Source organism: Callionymus lyra, chromosome 4 (genome assembly GCF_982586985.1).
Source record: "Callionymus lyra chromosome 4, fCalLyr1.hap1.1, whole genome shotgun sequence".
NCBI lineage: Eukaryota > Metazoa > Chordata > Actinopteri > Syngnathiformes > Callionymidae > Callionymus > Callionymus lyra.
The window spans coordinates 22,407,264-22,426,451 of record NC_141821.1 but is presented as its reverse complement, the minus strand read 5'-3'; the positions used below and the strand labels follow the sequence as shown (position 1 = coordinate 22,426,451).

Here is a 19,188-nt window from a genome sequence, read left to right as displayed (position 1 = left end):
TCAATATTTAAAAATACGAAGCCTTTTAAATACATCATAACAGAGCCACCAGACAAAACCAAACGAGCACCGAGTTACTGGATCATACATAAACGATCAGGTGACGTCATCACTATTTTATCATCAGTTTAGATAGTTTCATGACAAAGTATCAACTTTGTTTTAACGTCTGGAGTTTAAACATCGAAAACTACATCTCACCATCAGTCAGTAGATTCCGATGTCAAAGGATTTAAACAGAAATAATATTTTAATTTCATGGTCACATGTTTTATCCACAACGTCTGTTTAACTCAGTGAGTTAATGTGATGTTTCGTCTCTTGGAGTCTTGTGTTTGTGTTTGTGTTGGTCATTTACACGTGGCTGCGTATAGTGTAGTTGATGCTAAGTGAACTTTGTGGAGATGATATTCTAGAACAGGTGATGATGACCTCTTCATACTTCGTTCTCTCTAATAGTAGTATAACGGCGTGGTTCATACAAAGCTTCTGTCGGAGTGTTTGGGTGTTTGTTTGTTTTTTCGCCGCTTCTGTCTACAAACTCGTATCCGACTCCACCTTAAGTCAAAGATTGCGTCAGCGGCTTCGCAAAACAGAGGTGCAGCTCTGTTGTTTCCTTCTTTTCCTTTCTCATCGCCAGAGAATCTGAAAGTGGAAGTGAAACATCAGAGCTGTCTTATCTGGTCCTGTTAGGCAACATGTCAGTGATGCAATCTTTCTGATGTCTCCGCTCTCACAAGGTGTTCCACCAGCTTCAAAAGGAAAAAGTACAGCTAGATATACACGTGTACACCTGCCAAGTCACAAATCAAAGTAGATTCCAATGTATTGTGTTTTATGTCAGTGTTCAATGAAAGTTAAGAGACAGTTTTGTGGATTAGTTGTGAAGGACAAATGCGGAGATAATAATATTGCTGATTGATTTCAGGACCTTTTTGTGATTTAGTTTTAAGTGTAATTCTTCGTTCTTTGTTTGCCTGTGTGTGCAATTGCAGGAAGTAGTCGTACAGAGCAGATATTTTTCAAGGCACGAGCAAGATTATCACATAAGCCCAAATAAAGATTTGATGTATGTAAAGAACATATAGATCATCGGTTTTTTTTAAGGCCCTACATCCTCTTATAATGTCCAAGACAAGATGTATCTTTTGATGTATGGTCATGAGAAACATCTTTTTTTTTAATAGGTTTCCATATGAGGTGGTATGAATATAGTCTTAGAAATACACTTAACTTTAGGTCATCTTTGAATTGATTCACCTCCTGGTCTGTAGAGACGCTGGGTGTATAAGTCTGACGGTTATTGTTGTTGTAGATTCCCAAATTCAACAATTAAATGCAGCGACATCATGCAGATGCTCAGCTCAACCTGTTGACTCAAAACAGAAATAGATTTGTAAGTTTTCTGAATCACCAAAGCCTTTGTAGTAGAATCATATTGAGGCAATATTGAATCGAAGTCCAATTAAATCTTGAGGTTGTTCATTTAAATTATTCTCACTATATACGTTTCACAAATTACTGTCACTTTTAGTTTAATCAAAACACAAAAAATAACAAATGCTGTGGATATTTGCTGTTAAATTAATCATAAATCTGATTGTTTTACTAAGATTATTGAAATATAAGCCATAAAATAACTATGTTAAAATAATAAAATTTGATTTTAGATACAGAATTGTGGGAGGGATTGTGTCAATATTTTTCTTACACTGTAATCCAAGATTTTCCTGATTTGTATGTTTTTAAGCTAAGAAGAAGAAGAAGAAAAAAGCAAAAAACATATGTATATAATTATCTCTCTCTCTGTATCTGTTTTGTTTTGTCCATTTCCTTAAAATGGTTTTCTTTCAATGGGACTCTTTATATAAAGAATGACTTAAGAATTTATTGAGCGTCACTCACAGACCTGTTAGTTGTATTCTTGTTTGAACTGCTGGCCTGCATGTGTTAACACAGATGTTTATTGTTCCTTGTTGCTGGAGTGTGTGTGTGTGTGTGTGTGTGTGTGTGTGTCAATATTTCCTGTTAGCTCAACTCTAGTCATGTCATGGTTCTGAAGTAACCACTTTCATGAGAATACAACATAATTATCTTCAAAAAGCTTCTTGTATAATGAGATGTGGAATTGGTGTTTTATTAAATGCATTCTGGGAAAAGTTAAACAAGTTGTCTAGTCTATAACTCAAAAACTTTACTGTTTGCATCCATGTTAGATTAGTGAATCTGAATTAAACATGATGTTAATCAGCGCCATTTTAACCTTTCCATGACTGTCGGCTCAAATGTCCTGTGAAAAATATGTGATACTTGAGCGACATATTCCTTCAGCTTCATTTCTGGAGGATATAAATAGGAGGACGCGTCGATGAAGGCGTTTAATCTCGACGCTCGACCGAGCATTGGACTGAGCAGCCTGTTGCTTTGACAACACTCAGATCCTCCATGGTTCCTGTGAGTCGTCCACGTTTGGTTTAACTGTGTGTCCACGAGCCACATGTCTGTGATTCTTTACGTCATTGTCAGCGCTTTCCTGATGTTTGGAGTACTTTAGTTTTCAGGTGGTCTTCTTAAGGGGGAGTGACTTGTTTCACTCATGAAAAAAACAACTTTATGAAAAGGAAATTAACACTTTGAGGTCCAACGTGTCATATATAGTGTAGCGTTTTGCGCTAATACACAACAAATTTGTTGTAACACTGGCATGAAAAGAAGTCAAAAGATTTTTTTATTTAATCGGCAAGATAATGGCTGCAACACAAAATAATAATGATGAAGAAAACACTTCCAATGTCAGGGGAGAATATATATATACAGTGATACCAGTGAAGAATAAGGATGGAGAAGGTGAAGAGGGTGTTGTGCATGTAAAGTTAAGTTTGCATTAACTTGTTGTTAATAGTATCCAAAGTGCATTCAATAAATCCTACGATGTTACTTTTTCAGAATCTTTGTGATATCTTTTAAATCCATAAAATACATCAGAATCAACAAATAAATCAACCTATCGTTTTGTTTATTGAACAACATGCTGGTACATAAACTAGATGGAGCTTTGAAAACGACTTGTTTGCAACACATTTCTTTAAATCACGGTACTTATTGATTGTGTTGTGTACATGAAATTAACTACTTGGCAGAGGTTCTTAGTGCTTTTTTGTTTTTTAATATGATACCATTAAAACCCCATATCCACCAAAATCTTTTCTTACTTTCTTGTCCTTTTGCTGCTCATCAGTAGAATAAGATGTTTAAAGATGTAGAAAGTGTCATGAGTGCACGTATAGGTGTTTTATTATTGCTTCTTCCCTGCCCAAGACGTTCAAAGTCATGTAAAGTAAATGACATAATTCAAAAATAATGAAACATCTGCCATATACAGTATATTACATCTGAGTTTCTCCAAAAGTAATAGTTTTCTATGATCTGTATTTCACAATCAGAAACCTCTATTGACTGTGTTGTAAACACAACAAATGAATAATCAACGTAGACATTGTGATACTTGCATCATACATAAAATGTACACAAGTGGCTGAAGTGGCTCGCAGTAAAAATCTGTTTTTTGAAATCCTGGTTCGTGCATGAAAACACCGACGTTGGCGTTGTCATGTTTCCAACTTTCCAGCCAGAGAATGGCTCCTCGTTCTGTGGTGGAAGCAGCAAGATAATGTTTCCACAGCTTTGCTCGGCATAAATCAAAAGTTCTGATGCTGCGTCTGACGTTACAACGAGAAGTTAAAAAATGAGTTGTGGGATTAAGATCTAGAAAGCTAGTTTAAAAACTTAACTAGCTCTTGGTTGGTTCACCTAAACCGTCTGATGCTGATGAGAATGTGTGTCTGTGGTCTCGGTAATGTCTGTACGTGCAACGGTCAGGTGCCTCCGTCTCATCCCAGCCATCGATCCGTCTGCCTGCTAATGTTGTTTGTCTTCTGACTGATGGCACCATTACCATGACTCGGCTCATTCCCGGAGACCACCGAGCGGTGAATGTCCGTCCGTGCTTTTAATAAGTGTGGAGTCTTCCCTGAGCCAGGGTCCGTGTTGTTAAAGAGGAGTTTGGTGGTAGAAGATACAGGGGTTTCGTGTCCATTGAAGGAGGCGTGTTGTCCATATTCAGTGAGATGTTTAAAAGGTGTTTCGACTAATGTATCAACGTTGCCCTCGGCGACGCATTAAAAAGGGAGGTGCTGTTAGAAGTTCACCTTAATATAGATCGAGTCTAGTTTCTCTAAATGTCTGGCATTAAGTCACAGCCAAAGATATGTCTGGGTATGAAATTAAAATACAGTTCCTGTTTTCAAACAGTCGTTTACAGCCATGTAAAAAATAGCAGCTTCTTTACTTCTGTTTCTTGTTAATCTTTATGTGGTACAACAATAGTTTCTTGCATCAATATCCATGACCTTGTTCTGACAACCCTCTCCTTCATTCCATGTTTTCTTTCCTGTCTGTCACATGATACATGCGTTCATACCTGATTGCACAACCGTACGTTCGGCAGAAACGACGTATCTCATTTTTGCAGCAGCTATTTCACAAATGGAGTATATATTTACATTATACCTGGAAGGGTGAGTATAACTAAATGTGCCTTTATCAGGGATGCATCTGAAGCTACTGAGAAAAGTCTAAAGGTTGAAATGCAATTTATTTTTCTTTACAATTTGAATGAAGAGCTGTTAGAAAAGTTTGTCAGTTGTTGATATTTTTGGGTCATTTTACAAGAATATTTATATACAAATGTTCCCCACAAATGTCAATTGTGGACAATAAAACATGTTAAATCTCTCTTTGAGAGTCATTTCTTTCTTAATATGCTCTTCATTTTGTTGTTGCAAATTATTGTGTTATAATTCCGTCTTTACAGCTCAACGTTAGAACGATCTGAAGAGTTTTCATAGCCGAAGACGGTTTTGAAAGTCATTCAAAGACTGAAAATTGTCATCAAACTGCTGCAGGGAAACTTTCATTCTTCTCTGAACAAAAGCAAGTCTGCTCCTGTCCATAAACGTGTCGCTGCTCAAGTCAGTCTGGAGTTTTTCACGCTGACAATGATCAGCTTTTAAATACCAAATATAAAAGCATATACTCTGAGTGGACAGATGATATTTACGCTTGTCTGTTAAGAAGTGTGTGTGTGTGTGTGTGTGTGTGTGTGTGTGTGTGTGTGTGTGTGTGTGTGGAATTCTGATATTTTACTCGGTCTCAGTCATGCATTTCAACACCTCCATCGAGGGCCGCTCAGTTATCTGAGGCCTGCAGCGTTTCACTTCCTCAGATTCTTCTCGGAGTGGAAATAAAAACAAAAAGTTGGTTTTCTTTGTGGTATTTGTACACATGTGAGTGAGGTTTGCTGTTTCTTTTCTCCACTCTTCAGTGTGCGCTATTTTCCATCCGTTTCTCACTCGTATCACTTGTTTCAAGTATTTCCCTTTATCGTCTCCAAAACAACAACTGAAACTAAATCTCTGTCCAAGAAGTCTAACTTCAGTTAACAGTTAAAAAAGTTAAACTTCGTAAATCAGTAAATGAGATGTTTCTCGAACGAATCCATTAGCCTCTACCTTGATTATTTATTTTTTTCTTTTTTCTTCAATTTATGGAAAATAATTCACCGTCCCGTAGCGTTTTTGTTTAACCATTAGGTGAATTAAATGTCGGAAAATATTGATGTGAAAAAAATTCACTTGAAATTGTTTTATTTTATTTAGATTTCTTTTGCATATTGTTAAAAAAAAAAAGGTCAGTCTGAAATATTTTCATACGTGTTAATGCCTGATCTAAAATTGATGATTTTAAGATGATGTTAGTAAAAGTATCACTGTATTCAGTAGCTGGCACTTCTTACTGAACACACCTTCAGGTGTGTACAGTACACAGTACACTGGTAGCACAAGTGTAGTTACGCTAATGTAGCTTTTGCCTCCAGCCTTCCTTTATTTATGCAACTAACATTAGTGATGATTTCAATCATCATCCATAACTTGCTCGTCTCCAACATTCTTCGTAAGCTTTCGTATGATCTCTGACCAACATCAGAGCTGGAGTCACAGCTACAGTTAAGAATCAGCATAAAATATTTCTCTGATCTGAACCAGTCGGTGGCGTTTGTACCGATCTCCATGTTTTTTACCAATTCCTTTCTTTTTTGTGTTCAAACATTCTTCTGTGGTTTTCTAAAATCCTCAAGCGCATTATTTTATTTCTCAAAAATAAGTCTAATCAGTTTTACAGCTTAAGTGATGAATGTGTTTTGAACATTTCTTTCTTCTTTGGGGGTTTCAAAGAGCTTTGAATTCTTTCATGATATTGTTGAGCAAATATGGAAAATCAATTTTTCTCATGTGGATAAATATCATGTGCACATTGTAAGGATACAAACACTCTCAGGAGTTATGGTGGTTTTTAATAATGTTTTTTTGAACTTCGCTCTGGTGTCTTTTGACGTCCCAAGCGTTTAACTGTGAATGTTCTTGAATCTTGATCCTCTTTTTTATTTTGAGTATGTCCAGAATGTAGTATTTTACATGCTTCTGTTTTTACATCTAAAAGTACAATATTGTGCTAAAAAGGTACATATGCACAAGATTTTGTCTGTTTTCCAAACGGAAGCATTTTTACTTTTGTGGCTGCTTTTCTTTTTATACTTACTAGTATTTACTGCTACGTATTGATCAATAATGGTCTCTATAACATATTTTAAACTCTATTTACAAGTAACGCATTTAGAACTGCAGTTCTCTCGTTATTATGCTGGATTTAAATGTTTTAACGTTTTATTTTTGAGTGTCTTTATATCATAGCATTTTCATCTTTTCAACTAAAGGTACATTTGTTTGTACTTGTTTAATGAAAATGATAAAAAAAAAGGCTCATAATATTTTAATTGAAAAGATGATAAATCTACATTTTTTCTGTGATTAAAAACCACTGTTGTTCTTACATCAATAGCCAAAACATTGTACCTACTATTGTTTTAGACCTTCCATGTTTTCTTTGCTGTATGTTCGTCACATGATGCACACGTGAGCTAGTACTTGATTGATGACCATTGTTTTAAAAACACAAGGCTGCTATAGTGATCTTTGAATGACTGTATATTGAGTCACGGTAATAAAAATGGCTGCCTCACTTTGAAGCACATTCCTGAACATCGTACAATACTTTGCAAATTTGTAAACGGTAAATGATTCCTACTTGTGTAGCGCTTTTCACTTAGTTACCGATTGACACAAGCACACACTGATGGGAGTAGGCTGTGACGCAGTAGTGATTCTTGAATACATTTATTTTAAAAGTAATCATTATCTCAGTCTTTGTTTTAAACTGTTCCTGTGAGTCGTTGGACACGTGTTCGTTGTATCCCAGTCTGGTGTAGAAAGAAGAGAATGTTGGAGGATTCTGGTCCTCACTGCAGGCGGACTGTGACCCAAATATTTGAATGCTCATTCAAAGAGCCTCTGGCTTCCAGCTGTAAGTCTGATGCTGCTCTCGTGTCTGTGATGTCTTTCACTTCTGATTCTTACAATCTAGCATTAACCCCCCCAGCCTGACTCCAGCTCATGTCCAACGTATCGCTCTGATATCAAGCAATATTCATCAAGTACCTCTCAAAACTAAGGCATCATCAACTCATTGCCAGGATATTAAAAGTTTTTTTTTTTTATTATATGGTTTAAATTAAATGAATATTTTTCGAAAAAACTGTACACCTTGAGAACAGCAGCAACACGGATGAATTTTTTTTTATTCTTCCCTCATAAAAAATTGTTAAATGGGAAGCATAATCGGTAAAAAATTATTTAAAAGGGAGCTTGTATTGTATTAAAAATAAATGCATTATAATTTAAATGTATCCTATAATCATAACGATGATCAAGAAACTAGACTTTCAAATAAATGATTACTAAAATAATGGTAATAATTTCAAACAAACTAAGCAACTAAAAAGTCTTCTCCCAAACAAAAATTAATAATTTATAAAATAAATAAAAAAAATCAACAAGGCAACTGTAGTGAAAATGTATAAAACTTGAAGAAAAACCAGGCTGTTATAATGCTTATAATGATAGAATCAGTCTTGAACACAGTAAAAACATTTATATAGTTTATGAATTCTTTAATAATTAAAATAATACAACGTTCCGCTGAAGTGTTGACACCAACAGACTTGTTGCAGAGGTGAAGCGTCTGCACGACTATATTGAACCGATTAATGAACGTCTGAAGAAAAAGGTTTCTGCACAAAAGGATGCCGTGTTTGTGCCGAAGACTCAACATGCGTCCTGAATCAGAGGAAGCGTTACACAATAGGAAGTGGCTTGTTTCTGTGTGCCAGCATTTGTTTTTTGAAACTTTGCTTTCAGTCCAGTTTCACAACCGGAGGACGACGTACGAGTCCGTCTGAGTCGAAATGAGCTCGTCGATGACTTGAAGAGTGAACAAACATTCAAATGAATACAGATTTTTAATTGATAATGATTGAAAAATGATTTTTTTAATGCAATTAAGTAGCAAAATGTAACCATTTCTTTTCATGTTTTTTTGTGATGATCAGTTGAACAGTCATTATTTAAGTGTCATATGAGTTAAAAGGTGGTTTAGTCTTCTGAGACTTTTTTGAAATTGCCAGTAAGAAAAAAAGTATCTTGTTTTTTTAAAAAAGAAATCCTCATTATAAATCACATTCAATAATTATTTCTTCATCACTAGTTAGTTTTGTATTCCTTAAATAAAAAAACAAACAAGAAAATTATACTTGTTTCTGTACAAACAATGTTTTTATCGTCTATATTTTTTAACATTGTTTCACTAAATCCAGCAGTTCTCTTCCTTGCTATAAATGCCTCAAATAATTTTTTTTTTTTTTGAGAAACCTAGCCAACAAATGTATGTGTTCCATCCCATTTTTTTGTGTGTGGTCCTATTAAGATGAATTTATGAACAGTTTTCTCATTTCAATGATCAGATTTATCTGAAGACACGATACAGCTGTAGCTAAATGACCACAGATGTTGCAAATTAGAAACCGTTCTCGTGATCGTTGCTGGACAGTTTGTGTGACGGTCCATGTCGACTTGTTTTCCAGAGGCTGACCTCTGCTGGAGGACTGTGACCCGGGGCCACCTCCCAGGCCGGGCCGCCCTGCTCCTGACTGGAACTCCCATTTCTCCACTACTGGTAAGAACTTAACCTGACTGGTGAACTGCGTAGCAGAGCCTGCCTAATGCATTAAAGGATTGTACCATATTTTCCTTAAGACTTAAAGGTGAACTTAATACTTGTAATTTTACAAAAATCAGCAGTGTGCCGTTACTGTGGTTTTCTCGTGTATACATTCTTGTTGTAATAACTGACCTCAAACAAATTTGACATGGTCTAAAGTGCCCAGAAATCTGTCAAAATCATTAAGTACAACTTTGGTTAGCTACGAAGCCTCCGTAGTAATACCATACGATACTTCGTAGTATTACTCTGCAAGACTTTGTATTACTCTGCAAGACTTTGTAGTATTACTCTGCGGGACTTTGAAGTCCTACTCCGCAAAACTTTGTTGTATTACTCTGCGGGACATTGTAGTCTTAGTCTGCAAGAATTTGTAGTATTGCTCTGCGGGACTTCGTAGTATGAGACTTTGCTGTATTACTCTGCGGGATTTCATAGTCTTACTCTGCGAACATAGTATTACTCCACGAGACTTTGTTGTATTAGTCTGTGGGACTTCGTAATCTTACTCTGCGGGATTTCATAGTTTTACTCGGCGAGACTTTGCTGTATTACTCTGCGGGATTTCGTAGTATTACTACACACGACTTTTTTGTATTACTCTGCGGGATTTCATAGTCTTACTCTGCGAACATAGTATTACTCCACGAGACTTTGTTGTATTACTCTGTGGGATTTCATAGTATTACTCAGTGAGACTTTGCTGTATTACTCTGCTGAATTTCATAGTATTACTCAGCGAGACTTTGCTGTATTAGTCTGCGGGATTTCATAGTATTACTCCATGAGACTTTGTTGTATTACTCTGCGGGACTTCGTAGTCTTACTCAGCAAGAATTCGTAGTATTGTTCTGCAGGACTTCGTAGTATTACTCTGTGGGTATCCGTATTATTAAAATATTGTGACTGTTGCTGCAGAGAACCAGACATTGATGAAAGTAAAATGCAGATAGTTGGACATATATTAAGTCACTTCATACTTGACAAGAACTTGTCAAGATGTAGATATTGTCGTATCTACATTGTATTGGTCTAGCAAAGCAAACGGGTCAAGATGAACAGGAGATTCACAAATCCGTCTCTTCTGAATAAACACTGGCGACACGTGTGGCAGCATTTTCAGTACCTTGTCTGGTTTTGCTAATTTGAATACACAGTTATGTAAATGTGCACGAGAACAAACCCCATGTGGTCTGCCGAGGTCGGCAAACTGGCGGAATAACTGGATCACATTTTAATCAGCTTTATTTTAGTCGTTTCTGATCCTTTAAAATATGTCCGGGTCAGCTCTGATACTGATCCTGATCCTTAATGAGATTCTATCCACGTCCACTTTTGAAGTCTCATTTATCCATCCATCTGCTGACACGAGAAAGAAACCAACTCTTACATCCTGAAACTGATGCGGATCTTCCATACTACGGTAATATAATCGAAGTGTATTAAAGGTAAAATACATGCTAGCACGATTAGGGCTGGGTAGTAAAGTTCGGTTATTGTATAGAACCAACTGACATTATTCATAGTATTTTTTACTATTAGAAAAGGGCTTGAATTGGAAATTTACCAAAGCTGAAAACAAACTCAAGATCTGTACTGTTTGTGAAGTCATTTTGTTTTTGTTACAATTGATTGATTTGTCGTCGAAAAATGATTGTTCAGGAACTGGTATTAAAATAAAGCTAAAATAGTGATATTTATCGGCAACAATCTACGGTTAGGATATGTATCACGATACAGGGACAACAATGAAAGGTAGTGCTATACTTGCATTATATTTGTAGTATTGTCTGAGTACTTCACTCCGAAGTTGTGGAATTACGTAAAGCATATGATGATGTCGTAACTTCTTTCTTTTGAAACCAAAATATGTCTTAATGTCAGCTTTGAAGCAGCTAGAGTTAACTGTATCCTCTCGTCCTCAGTCATCGCCAGGATCTCGCAGGATTTCATCGTTTCAGATTAAGCTGCAGGGGACGTTAAGACTGCAGCCATATAGAGGCCTGAATTTTCAATACAGTGAATAAGTTAATCTCAAACGCACTCTTTTTGATATTCAGCTGTTTGTACAACGGTTAGAGTTAATTTACTGATTGTATTTCTGTCGTCTGTGGAGTCAAGCGAGCTGTTCATATCTGATCAAAGTTTCTTAGTTGTAAGTGACTCGATTACGCTCGTGCGCTGCCGTTTCTGTGCTTGTCCAGCGTCGCTGTATTCAGGTCATCGTGGTGCAAACAGGAACCGTGGATGAATGGAGGTATTTTCTCCGTGAGAGTGTGAGACGGCTTATTCTTCGTATAAAGTCCAGAATCCTAATGAGTCATGTCGCTATTCACCTAGTTTTTAATCTGCAGGTAATGTTTAACCAGCCACTGCATGTTCATGTGCAACACCTGAGGGCAAATATCAGATCGTTTGTGGTACCGTTGATACGTTTGTGGATGGACTGAGAGTGTATTTTTAAACTTTCTCACCCCCACCTCTTGGCTCAGAAGACGCTACGATCGGAAGGAATGACGTGTCGCGTTGCAACGGATGTCTTTAGTTGGAGGCTCAAAGGAGACAAAAGAAAGACAAGCTTCTCTATAAGGATCCACTGTTGTGAGGTTACATAAAGTTTTGATCAGTAAAGCTCTGTTTATACCATTTTAAAGCTTGTTTGGACACTCAAATCTTCCTCAGTCCTTGCAACTATCAGTTCTTCTGGGTTCTATGAGCATCCCATCCATGATACAACATCATAGGATACAATGACGATGGCATATATGATCAGTGACCTAGTATATGTAGAGCTTACAGGTGGTTAGGAAACCTTGAATCCAGTAGTAAATAGCTTATTAAAAACAAAACAATCTTCGTAAAAAAAGGGCCGATCTAACCGACCTAAGATCATTTTACTGGTATGTTTTATAAACTTGTCATGTCAGTCAACCCGCTGCTGTCGTGGCCTGAATGCCACGAGGGTGTGGAGCGCTGGCTCGGGAAATGAAGTGCATTGTGGGACATAAAAAGCAGTTGAGTAATGTAGGTGCTTCCTGTTTGGCCCGGAGGCTCTTGTGTTACGCAACGACGGAGTATAGAGAATCTCAATGAGCTGACCTCGGTGGGGGGTTGTTGCGGTGGAACGTATGACCCTCTGGTTTATTTTAAAGTGAGATTTCAGCGGCACATTCCTCAATTCAATCACCCGACGCCTCTTCCCGCCGCCTGTTGCCCATCCCTGTTGTATTTTCCTCCCTGTCTCCTTGGAGATTGTTGCCATGACGCACTGCCAGCACTTGGGTTGGCTCAGGTTTTTTCGGTGCTGGAATGCTATCAGTTTTGACAGCTGAGCCTCAGGTGGTTCATGTTGAGATCCCTGCGTGTTCCCAGATGCCGGCGTGTCTAATTGAAGGTTTGCTACACCTGGTCTACGGTGAAGCTGTCTGAACTGGCATCCAATGAGACATGGCCTTGAGAAACATTAATGTCGTCAGTAGTGAGTGGAAGGTATTGTTACCCTCAGGATCAGGTCTGCCAGGAGAGAAAAAGAAGGTGTGTTTGTTTTTGCCGGAGGTGAAGCTTTTCTTAGGCAGGGTGCGTGGGATCATGGTCGATACTGCCCTCACCTGGAGACTCCGAGTACTGCCGGATGTGTCTCCCTGAACCGCTTTATTTCCACGTGACTCGTGCTCATGGAATCAAACGTGTCTCACTATACACGCCATCCTTCTTCCCTCAGCCTCTACCTCTCCATCCTCATCCCTCCATCATTCTTTCACATTTGACTATTACCATCCATCAGTCACTCCTACTTCCTACTCCCATCCATTCAGTCCCTCCTTATCTTTTTAGCTTCTCTCATTCCTCGGTAAACAACCTTTCTTCCATTCATAATTCTGTCATTTATCTCCATCCTTGTAACAGTTTTCGCTCTTGAGTGACTCGAGCCTCATTTCTCTCCATCCTTTTATTGCCTTTAACTGGACTTCAACTCATGTTTTCTAATCATCTTTTTGCTGCTGGTGTTATTTTGTCTTCACATGTTTTTACTTGTGGTTAATAAGATTTAATTGTTTTTTTTGTTGTCTTTGTGATTAGTTGTTGTTGTTGTTATTGTCATAAGATTTAGTTGTGTCTTTATTTTTGTTGTTGACCTTGTAATAACTTGTTTTTTGTTTCGTTCTGTTCATGTCAAAATCTATGATAACGTTTTTTTTCTTGTAAATTATGTCGTTTGTAAGTCATGCCGTTCTTATCTTATCTTGTATCTTATTTAGTGTTTCAGCTATTTGAAGCTTCTCTTATAGTTGGGTAATGATTGTCTTTTCTTCTCTATATCCAGGTCTTCCAATCTATTGATCTTTAAAGTCATAAAACTTCTGATGAATTTTCTTTTTTTTTTCTGTCAAACCCATGATTCTTGAATCATGTTTGATGTTTGCTGGATTTAACTGTCTGCTCTTTTGTTCTTCTTGGTCCTCTTTACCTTGAACATCTCTGCATACGAGGTTCTAGAATATCTTCACACAACCTGAACTGGTTCCTCGTCGTTTCTCATGTGTTAATGGAGCTGAATCTGTCATAGTACTCAGAGTAGAACTGCTCGCCATATAGTCAAACCGAAGTGGTTCGTCTATCTTTGAAGAACTTTCTTTTCAGATCATGCTCAGGGCAATACAAACCAAAAACAGTTATTTCCTCATAATAATAATAATAATAATGCTCAGTATTTAATGGAAAAGTAGTGAACTATCTTTTTATGCTCCTCTATAAAGACCACCATGTGATGATGGACCTGCAGGTGAATGTTTCTCCATCCTTCTGGGTAGAAATGCTCTCTTGACTCAGCACTCGTGGAAGATCATCACTCGCTGCTCGGGAAGTTCAACATGATACGTCTGAGTGGGTGTAAAATGTGGAGTGGTTTGTTATGTCAGCTAAAAGCTTCTGGCTGCTTATTTATTATTTATACCAGTGGAAGGTTGACACTGTGCAACTTCCTGCTCCTGCGTCCCCCGAGAGAGCCGAGGGCTGGCAAACATTAGACTAATGCCATCACGGATGAATTGAAATGGGGTCGTAGGAGTGATTCCCTCTGACTGAAGGACGAACACGTCTGCTGTCTATTTCAGGGCAGATTAAAGATTCAAGCGAGGAGGTCAGTCAAAATGATAACGGACCGGTGTGTTCAGTTCAGTTATTCCTCTCCCTGAACACTGGGTGGCGTCCTTGACTCACTTACGATCAAAGCAAATAGGCCTTTTATTTCCTCTGGAACTTTCATGACACTTTATCATTACACTAAAACAAACTTGTGTTTGGCTGGCTTTATATGGTGTTTTGGTGTGAGTCTTTGAGTCAAAGCAACTCACCTAAGGAACCACCACACAAAAAAGGCGAAAGAAATACTTTTGTGGCGACGAGCTAAAGTCTGAGACTGAGGAGAGCCTTGGACACCGAACTTCACATCAACTTCAGAAGACAATAGGGTCCCTTCATCATGGCCAAAATTCACCGGTAGGTCTTTAAACCTTGCTTGAATTGTCAAGACTTGGGCTGCGATATACAGTCATAGATAATCAGGGTCAGATAAAGGCAGGAGCTCATCAAAATGGAGTCTGTTTTTCTATTAATTTTTACCAAATCTGTCAGGGTTGTGATTTAATCGATTCGAAGTTTATTTTTGCTTTAAGATTAAAATAATACACTGGACTTTGAATCACTGTGACTCGACAAAGATAATTGTAAAGTATTCTTTAGTATTGACAGGTAAAACAATACCCTTGCTTTCTTTTTGGTGACTTTTTAGACTTTAGATGATCATCAAGTGAAAATGAGAACAAAGGTATGATGTGGAAGCAAATCCAAAAGACCAAAGTACAGATTACCATAGAGGAAAACCATATCAGGAAACACACGTTTAAGATCATTTTAAAGTCAAATATAAACTTTTACGTCTAAAATGACCTCAAGATATTTAGGGTAAGTGAGAAATATTTAATTTACAGATTGTTTTTTTGACCCATTTCCATTGATATTGACTGATTGTTGACCATGATCAGACAACATTAAGAGGCCAGAAGAACTAGAGACTTCTTAGACACTTTAAAAGGCCCAGACTACTTTGAGAGAAAATGCAATGAAATGTTGCCGTTTGGTCGACAATAAAGAATATAAAACAATGAAACATTTGAATTGGTTTGTAAGTAGCTGAGTTGTAAACCACAAAACTTAAAATCTTGCGTTGTGGAACTGAGCAAACCAGACAAACAAATAAACACTATTGTCAAAAGAGTTAATCGCTTAAAATAACCATTTAAGTCTTTGGACTGGTCTCAGGTGAAAATAAAACTTCACACAGAAAGTCACCACAATTCTATTTGTTTGTATTTTTAAACACAAAAATTTGGGAGTGGTCTTTTATATCATGACTGCTTCCCCCACCAGATGGCGCTCTTGACTTACAGAACAATACTACGAGCGCTCCACTTGAGTGTACCGACCCTATCATCTTTCCAAAACCCACCGCGAGCCCCACCCAAAAAATGTAGTAACACGCTAACGCTCGTAGGTGCTGGCATGCTGGATGATAACTGATATTTAATTATTGTTTCAGTTCCTCCAGCTTCTCAATGGTTGACATCTTAGGGCGTCTGTGGTTGCAGGTTGAGTCACATCCCGAAAGGTCAATCGAGTAACAATGGTTGGGGGCTGTTTTGGCGGAGAAATGGGGGGGAATTCTGGGTGTAAATGGGTCTAGGAGGCTCGTTGCCCTGAGGGAGGCGCCGCTCAGATCGCAGACACTGAGTCAATATGGCTCCTAATGATTTGCCAACATCCAAGAAGAAGTCGGAGGACTTTCAAGGGCACACGGGGAAGGATGTATTTTTTTCATTTTTTTTGCTGCAGTTGTAGATTTCTTGTGATGTTGAGGTTCAGCTGAGGCAGCAGGGACTGGAGCTGGAGATGTTAAGGGGTGGGTTCTGCAGCGAGACGGAGAAGTTTTCAGAGCGAGAGGTGTGAGAAACGAGAGGTGACGGTGAAGAGGAGGGTGCGGGCGGGGCGACCGAGTGATCTGTGATGGACCTGCAGGGTCAAATTTCAAATCAACGTTACAATTAATTTATACTTTTGTTTTGGTTCTTAATGTTGTCGTATTATTTAACTACAGAAATGATATTTTAATGTATTTTTTGTTGTTGTTGTTGTCAGTAACCTTTAATACTTGGTTTTATGAAATTTAGTTATTTCAGTTGTTTCAGTACTCTCTTTAAACAAATCATCAATATTAAATAATCTAAACTTATGTAACATTCTTCTAATTTTTCGCTTTCATTTTAATGCATTGTTTAACAAAAATATTGTTTTATTTGTATATGTATTATTAAGTCTGCAACATTATATATGCATTTGTTATATTTGTTCCATTTATTTCTTCCAGAAAGAATACATTTGGAACTTAATGTAAATTATATATTTGACATGTTTGTGTTTTTATACATGTTTGGATCTATTATAAATCATAAACAATCATTATAAGTGTTCTTTGTCTCCCAGATATTTAAGGACATTTTATTATTACTTATTTAGATTTTTTTTTTTTAGAAAGAGCTGCCGTCAGCGTTCCTCGTCATAGTTGTGTATCTTATTTATCCGTCGTCAACTGTGTTCCTCGTTGTCTGCATGATTCAGCTCCAGATATGACACTTGATTTCCATTTCACTGTGATGGTGTCGTAGCGTCAGGCGGGCACATCGACTCTAACTGCGAGGGATGAAACGTGGGCATGATGGCAGTGAAGAGGCTCCTCTCCCTGGTTTTAGCTGAGTCGTGTGTATGCGCCTGTTGCCATGGTTGCCGGCTCTCATCAGGTGATCCGTCTGATGGAGCGACGCCACGTTTCATCTTCAACGGTCCGGACCAGAAGACGCCCTCGCGATCTTGTTTTCAAGTGAGGTTTTAAAGCTTCCTTTTTGATGGGGAAGAATGTGGGTTGAGGAGGGTATAAGCTGGCAACAATTCAGGGGCGTGGCCTGGAGGTAATCATGTTCGCCCCTGTAAACAAATGGCACCCCCTCCCCCTCTTTTTTTTTTTTTTTTTTTGGGTTGTAGTCGTGCCCCCCTAAGCCATGTAGAGTCAGCTGATCTGGATTGGCAGGACTTGAAGAAGGAGGGGTGGGGAAGGGAGAAAGGGGGGTGTAGGATGCCAGCCCTATTTGGGGAAGGGCTCCCCCTTTTTCTGCCTGTCGAGTCGGGCCACTGTCAGCCAGCTCCAGCGGGTCCGGGGTCCGGCCGAGTGGGTTAATGCGATGTGGCGTGTCACCCGGGAAATGTAGGTCAAGTTTAAAGCTGCCCGTCCCTCCCCGCCTGTGCCGCAGTGTGACACGTCCCTCCCCTTCTACGCTCACAACAACCCCCCCCCCCCACTACCTCTTTAATTTAACATCTACAACCTGATATGAAGGTGCCTTCACCTGTGCAGACCCCTCTAATCTCAGACATTAACACCCCCCTCACTCCCCTCCCTCACACCTCAGGGCTGCAGCCACGGTGCTGCTGGACACGTGACGCTCCGTCTGGACGGGGAGGGCGTTGTTTTTTTTCTCTCTCGTAGTAAAGCGGCGAGGCACGTGGATCCTCACGCTGCAGCAGCAGCAGCCGTGTAGTGGAATGTCAGCACTCGCCCGCCCATCCATTAGCCCGACACAAACCCCGGGGTTTTTTTTTTTTTGTAGGCCGTTTGTCGCAGTGCCGAGCGTGAAGGTGCAGCGCCGTGGCAGAGACGGTGCCATGCAGGGGTCAGGCTGCTGCATGGGCGTGGCACGGCTTCACCAAAACAAGACCTCTTGCCAGACCGTGCATGATGATCCTCACGTGCTTTACACCCTCAATGTCATCACCACGATTGTTTTTGTTATTGATCTGCTGGTGATGATCTATTTATTCTAGAACTTTTTATACTCATTTTTGAGCAAATTGAGCAACGACTTATTAGAACTACACATGAATTTATAAAGATTCACGCAGTGTTTCACCGTTTCTTTTTACACAGTACTGCATGTTTAAGTATGTTGTTTTAAGCTACAGTCAGGAATGTCAAAGCCGCTTAAAATTGTTCACATCATAACAAAAAACGGACGGCTATGATTGGTTGACAGGGCGTCAATACCTTATGGGAGCTGTTGATGTTCATTTTGCTTGTTTAAATAAAATGTTCTTAAGTTGAAAAATTAAATGCTTACTACTTTGCAGATTTAATGCGGGGTTTTTCAGAATATAACCCCTTCAATAAACGAGGGACCACTGTCATTATTTTATCCTTTAATTCATCCCTATTGTCTCCATTATCATTTTCAAAACGACACCAGGAAGAGAACGAGGCTCCGACAGTTATTTATCTTCCTCCCAGTCCCACTGGAAGAGCATCCGTGGTCGTCGTAGCTGCTGCAGATCCACACCCCTGTGCTGAGGTCAGCGCGGCGGCGGAGGTTGCCGGTTCAATGACCCGCCTCAGTGCCCGCAGTGAGCATTTTTGCTTCAGGAGGATTAGTGAAGATCTTTTGTGAGCCTCGTCGGAGAATAAAATGTAATTATAGAAACAAGTTGATTAAGTGCAGTCATCTCTCTTCTAAATGTAGTGTGTTGTACACGCAGCAGCATAGAAATATACTTGTTTTCGTCTGCTACAGTAATTCTGACGCGAGCATCTGACTGACACAGGAGGTCAGGAGTAAATCATTCATGTGTTTACACAAGTTTTGAAGAAACGGCCGAGTCACTCCCGTCTGTTGAACTCTCAAGCTTTGAGTTCTGGTTGTTCCAGGTTTATAAAAAATAAAGTTATTCATTTTTGTTACCAAGTCCTTGTCAATTAGTTGTTTACTGTATTGCTTGAAACCACAGGGACACCCATATTTCAACTGATTTAATAGTTAAATCAGTTGAAAGCTAATAAATGTAAAATACTGCCAAAGC

The 19,188-nt window shown here is 38.7% G+C and overlaps 1 protein-coding gene across 1 annotated transcript in view; it reads left to right on the top strand.

The window, feature by feature from the left end:
- The window catches only part of cyribb (CYFIP related Rac1 interactor Bb), a 45,514-nt gene that overhangs the window by 1,823 nt on the left and 24,503 nt on the right, over nucleotides 1-19,188 (top strand). Inside the window, exon 2 of the mRNA XM_087789209.1 lies at nucleotides 9,095-9,186. The gene's annotated coding sequence lies outside the window, so the exon portion shown is untranslated. The remainder of the gene's footprint in view (nucleotides 1-9,094; nucleotides 9,187-19,188) is intronic.